Below are 6,712 nucleotides of genomic sequence, written 5' to 3'. Positions count from 1 at the left end.
TCTTTTTAATTAACTAATTGTTTTAAATTCTAATTTTATTTGATTTCTTTTCTTAAATTTTGAATTCTAACTAATAATTAAAATAAAAACAAAAATATTTTTCTTTTCTTTTAATTAATATTCGAACCATCTTTCTCTGTGTGTTCGAATTTCTTCTTCTTCTTTCTTCATTCTATTCTTCTTTTCCTCTGACACATAAAAGAATCTCTATACTGTGACATAGAAGATTCCTCTTCTTTTCTATTCTCTTCTTTTTCATATGAGCAGAAACAGGGATAAAGACATTCTTGTTGAAGCTGATCCTGAACCTGAAAGGACTCTGAAGAGGAAGCTAAGAGAAGCTAAAGCACAACACTCAGGAGAGGACCTTACAAAAATTTTTGAAAAAGAAGTAGACATGGCAGCCAAACCCAATAACAATGGTGGAAAAATTCAGTTTGGCAATAGCAAACCTTTTCCATCATCTTCTCAGCAACAGACAGAGAATTCTAAGCAGAGCCTCTCTGACTTAGCAACCATAGTCTCTGATCTATCTAAGACCACTCTCAGTTTCATGACTGAAACAAGGTCCTCCATCAGAAATTTGGAGGCACAAGTGGGTCAGCTGAGTAAAAGAGTTATTGAAACTCCTCCTAGTACTCTCCCAAGCAATACAGAAGAGAATCGCAAAAGAGAGTGCAAGGCCATAACTATATCCAAAGTGGCCGAACCTGGAGAGAGTAAAAAGGATTTCCAGTGAGGAAGACATTGCTGGATGTCCATTGACCAATAAGGAGTTCCCTATTGAGGAACCAAAGGAATCTGAGGCTCATACAGAGACCATAGAGATTACACTGAACTTACTATTGCCATTCATGAGCTCTGATGAATATTCTTCCTCTGAAGAGGATGAAGATATTGTTGAAGAGCAAGTTGCTCGGTATCTAGGAGCAATCATGAAGCTGAATGCCAAGTTATTTGGTAATGAGACTTGGGAGGATGAACCTCCATTGCTCACTAATGAAATGAATGCCTTGTTCAGCAGAAATTACCTCAGAAGAAACAAGATCCTGGAAGGTTCCTAATACCTTGTACCATAGGCACCATGACCTTTGAAAAGGCTCTGTGTGACCTGAGGTCAGGTATAAACCTCATGCCACTATTTGTAATAGAGAAACTAGGGATCTTTGAGGTATAAGCTGCAAGAATCTCACTAGAGATGGCAGACAAATCAATAAAACAGGCTTATGGACTTGTAGGAGATGTCTTAGTGAAGGTTGAAGGCCTTTACATCCCTGCTAACTTCATAATTCTAGACACTGGGAAGGATGAGGATGAATTCATTATCCTTGGAAGACCTTTTCTAGCCACAGCAAGAGCTGTGATTGATGAAGACAGAGGAGAGTTAGTCCTTCAATTGAATAAGGACTACCTTGTGTTTAAGGCTCAAGGATCTTCTTCTGTAACCATGGAGAGGAAGCATGAAAAGCTTCTCTCAATACAGATTCAAACAGAGCCCCCACACTCAACTTCTAAGTTTGGTGTTGGGAGGCCACCATTAAGCTCTGAGTCTCTGTGAAGCCCTCTAAGAGCTCACTGTCAAGCTATTGACATTAAAGAAGCGCTTATTGGGAGGCAACCCAATGTTATTTAATTATATTTATTTTAGACATTTGTTTTCCATTGTTATTTTATGTTCTCTTTAAGTTGATGATCATGTGAAGTCATAAAAATAGTTGTAGAAATAAAGAAAAATAAAAAACAGCATAAAAAACGTCACACCCTGGAGGACAGGCTTACTGGCGTTTAAACGCCAGTAAGGATAGTATTCTGGGCGTTTAACGCCAGAAATGACAGCATTCTAGGCGTTCAGAAAAACGCCCATTAAAGAAGGAATCCTGGCATTTAACGCCAGCCAGGGTATCTGGCTGGGCGTTTAAAATGGCAGTCAAGTGGGTGTTAAACGCCAGAATAGATAGCATTCTGGGCGTTTAACACCAGAATGACAGAAGGGAGGTAATTTTGTTTCCAATTCGATTTTTTTTTAATTTTTCATGTTTTAATTCATAATTTTTTTGCATCAAACATATTTTAAACTTTCATCTTTCAATTTCTATTTTCAAAAATTAATAATCTTTCCAATTCTTTTTAATTCTTTTCAATTCCTTCCAAAACATTTTCAAAACTTACATATCTTTTCAAATTCTTTTCAACTCTTTTTCTTGTATACATTAATATATTTTCAAAACTAATTGCATCACTCTTCTTTTACTCCCTTCTATCTTATTTTGCTTGAGGACGAACAAAGCTTTTAAGTTTGGTGTGGAAAAGCTCAGTTTTTTTGTTTTTCCATAACCATTAATGGCACCTAAGGCCGAAAAAACCTCTAGGAAGAGGAAAGAGAAGGCAGTTGCTTCCAACTCCGAGTCATGGGAGATGGAGAAATTCATCTCAAAAGCCCATCACTAGAAAGAGGATGGAGCAAACAAGAGAGCCCACTCATGGACCTCAATAAGAGCACTCCATTATCCTCCATAAAATCAGAGAAGACCAAAAGGCCATGAAAGAGGAGCAACAAAGGCAAGGAAGAGATATTGAAGAGCTAAAGCACTCCATGGGATCTTCAAGAAGAAGAACTAGCCGCCATCACTAAGGTGGACCCGTTCTTTAATTTCCTTGTTCTTATTTTTCTATTTTTCGAATTCTATGCTTTATGTTTTGTCTATGTTTGTGTCTTTATTACATGATCATTAGCGTCTAGTGTCTATGTCTTAAAGCTATGAATGTCCTATGAATCCTTCACCTTTCTTAAATGAAAAATGTTTTTATTTGCAAAAGAACAAGAAGTACATGAATTTTGAATTTTATCTTGAAATTAGTTTAATTATTTTGATGTGGTGGCAATACCTTTTGTTTTCTGAATGAATGCTTGAACAGTGCATATTTTTGAATTTGTTGTTTATGAATGTTAAAATTGTTGGCTCTTCAAAGAATAATGAAAAAGGAGAAATGTTATTGATAATCTGAAAAATCATAAAATTCATTCTTGAAGTAAGAAAAAGCAGTGAAAAGTAGAAGCTTGCGGAAAAAAAAAGGGAAAAAAAAGAGAAGAAAAAGAAAGAAAAAGAAAAAGCAAGCAGAAAAAGCCAATAGCCCTTTAAACCAAAAAGCAAGGGTAAAAAGGATCCAAGGCTTTGAGCATTAATGGATAGGAGGGCCCACAGGAATAAAATCCTGGCCTAAGCGGCTAAACCAAGCTGTCCCTAACCAAGTGCTTGTGGCGTGAAGGTGTCAAGTGAAAAGCTTGAGACTGAGGGGTTAAAGTCGTGGTCTAAAGCAACAAAAAAAAGAGTGTGCTTAAGAGCTCTGGGCACCTCTAACTGGGGACTCTAGCAAAGCTGAGTCACAATCTGAAAATGTTCACCCAATTATGTGTCTGTGGCATTTATGTATCTGGTGGTAATACTGGAAAACAAAATGCTTAGGGCCAAGGCCAAGACTCATAAAGTAGCTGTGTTCAAGAATCAACATACTGAACTAGGAGAATCAATAACACTATCTAAATTCTGAGTTCCTATGGAAGCCAATCATTCTTAACTTCAAAGGATAAAGTGAGATGCCAAAACTGTTCAGAAGCAAAAAGGCTACTAGCCCCGCTCATCTAATTAGAACTAAATTCATTGATAAGTTTGGAATTTATTGTATTTTCTCTTCTTTTTATACTATTTTGTTTTTAGTTGCTTGGGGACAAGCAACAATTTAAGTTTGGTGTTGTGATGAGCGGATAATTTATACCCTTTTTGGCATTATTTTTACATAGTTTTTAGTATGTTTTAGTTACTTTTTATTATATTTTTATTAGTTTTTATGCAAAAATCACATTTCTAGACTTTACTATGAGTTTGTGTATTTTTCTGTGATTTCAGGTATTTTCTGACTGAAATTGAGGGACCTGAGCAAAAATCTGAATCAGAGGCTGAAAAAGGACTGCATATGCTGTTGGATTCTAACCCTCCTGCACTCGAAGTTGATTTTTTGGAGCTACAAAAGCCCAATTGGTGCGCTCTTAATTGCGTTGGAAAGTAGATATCCTGGGCTTTCCAGAAATATATATAATAGTCTATACTTTGCCCGAGATTTGATACCCCAAACTGGCGTTCAAAGCCACCCTAAAACTTTCTGTTGTAAAACGCCCAAACTGGCACCAGAATTGGAGTTAAACGCCCAAACTAGCACCCAAGCTGGTGTTTAACTCCAAGAGCAGCCTATGCACGTGTAAAGCACAATGCTCAGTCCAAGCACACACCAAGTGGGCCCCGGAAGTGGATTTCTGCACTATCTGCACTTAGTTACTTATTTTCTATAATCCCCAGTAGCTAGTTTAGTATAAATAGCACTTTTTACTATTGTATTAGGGAACTTATGCCATATTTCACATTTGGAGGCTGGCCATTCGGCCATGCCTAGACCTCTTTTCACTTATGTATTTTCAACGGTGGAGTTTCTACACCCCATAGATTAAGGTGTGGAGCTCTGCTGTTCTTCATGAATTAATGCAATTACTACTGTTTTTCTCTCAATTCACGTCTACTTCTTTTCTAAGATACTCACTCCTACTTCAATCTGGAGAATGATATGATCCGTGACACTCATCATTATTCTCAATTCTATGAACGCATGACTGACAACCACTTCCGTTCTATCTGAGCTCAACGTAGTCATTGGGCGACAGCTTGAGTGTGTATCTCTTGGATATCTAATACACGGACCGAGTCTGTGAGATTAGTATCTTCGTGGTATAGGCTAGAACCAATTGGCAACATTCCTGGGATCCAGAAAGTCTAAACCTTGTCTGTGGTATTCCGAGTAGGATCTGGGAAGAGATGACTATGACGAGCTTCAAACCTGCGAATGTTAGGCACAAGTGACAGTGTGCAAAAGGATCAATGGATCCTATTTCGACGCTAACGGGAACCGACAGATGATTAGCCATGCAGTAGCTGTACCTGGTATTTTTCATCCGAGACGAGAAATCTGACAGTTGATTAGTCGTGCAGAAACCGTAGAGGACCATTTTCACTGAGAGGATCCTACAGCTTGCCATGGAAGGAAGTAACACATGGTTGGAAGAAGACAATAGGAAAGCAGAGGTTCAGAAGCAACAAAGCATCTCCAGACGCTTATCTGAAATTCCCACAAATGAACTACATAAGTACCCTTATCTTATTTTATGTTTTATTTATCTTTTAATTATCAAAACCTTATAACCATTTGAATCCGCCTGACTGAGATTTACAAGATGACCATAGCTTGCTTCAAGCCGACAATCTCCGTGGGATCGACCCTTACTCACGTAAGGTATTACTTGGACGACCCAGTGCACTTGCTGGTTAGTTGTGCGGAGTTGTGAAAAGTGTGAATCACAATTTCCCACACCAGTTTGCTAACCGTTATTGCAAACAGATGTTCCCCATCCTAGCTGAGAGGAACTACAATAATGAGCATCTACTCATTGTTCCAACACACTTTGTTGACCTTGTGGAGCCCCGAATTGAGAAGAGACAGTGGGGATTTTTGAGGAAGCAGTCGCGAGAGGCCAACTTATCCCGGGTAGTTGAATTCTACTCAAACTTCTACTCGCCTACTCTACAGACTGTCTTCATCCGTTAGCAGCAGGTCCCTGTCTCCGAGAGTGCCATACAGAGAGCACTGGACCTTCCACCTAGTCCAAATGGATGGGATGCATATCAAGAGGCATCTCATAAGCGTCAGATGTATCATTTCAACTGGGATAGTGTACTTGGAGTAATAGCCCAACCTGGCAGCACCTGGATCTACGGGCAGCATCGTTCAAAATCCAAGAGCATCTCAGCCTAGTCACTCACCCTGGAGGCTTGCGTGTGGGCACAGATTATGTCCCACTATGTCTTTCCGAGCACTCACGAGTCGACCTTCATAGCCGACATGGCTGTTCTCATCTGGTGCATCCTGACAGAGCAACCCCTCAACTTGCCCCAACACATCCGGCAAACAATGGGACACGTACAGATTGCGGGTAACCTGCCTTTTCCCGCATTGGTTTCAAATTTAGTCTCGGCAGTAGTGTGTCCTATCAGGCAGGAGACACAAAGGTCATGATCCCTAGGGCCGACCAGTATATCCCGAACGGGAAGTACATCAGGCCGCCAGTTCCCTCTGCAAGCCGGCCTGCAGGTCCATCTTTGGATACTCCTCCCTCTTCCACTCCACCATCATCTACACCACAAGCACCATCCATCCATCAGATGTTCCTCCAGATCCTTGAGAGATTCGACCGGCAAGACCGGCGAATGGAGTAAATGGAACGCCGTAACAAGCGCAGATACAACTATCTGAAGGACCTCATAGCTGGTACTCACCCACCTCCATAACAGAAGGACACCCCGGACTCCCCTTCATCCAGTAGCACAGGCAGCCAAGGCAAACCAGACACTGAAGGCGACGCTTCCAGCCCTCCCTTGCTCCTTACTGATGGCACGGAGGACCGTGTCAAGCTTTAAGTGTGGGGAGGTCAGTCCTTGACTTCCAGAGGTAACTTTTCTCTCTTAACACCAACATTTGACTTTTTCTTTTGTTAGATAGGACAGATTGCATGATAATAATTGTTTGCATGTATGTTTTGCTTAGTTAAAGTAATGAGTTTCTTTTCAAGACCCCTTTTTATAGTATTTCACTAATTTAAATTGAAAATTTT

Source organism: Arachis ipaensis, chromosome B10, assembly GCF_000816755.2.
Source record: "Arachis ipaensis cultivar K30076 chromosome B10, Araip1.1, whole genome shotgun sequence".
Lineage (NCBI taxonomy): Eukaryota > Viridiplantae > Streptophyta > Magnoliopsida > Fabales > Fabaceae > Arachis > Arachis ipaensis.
Note: the sequence above shows the minus strand (reverse complement) of the source record.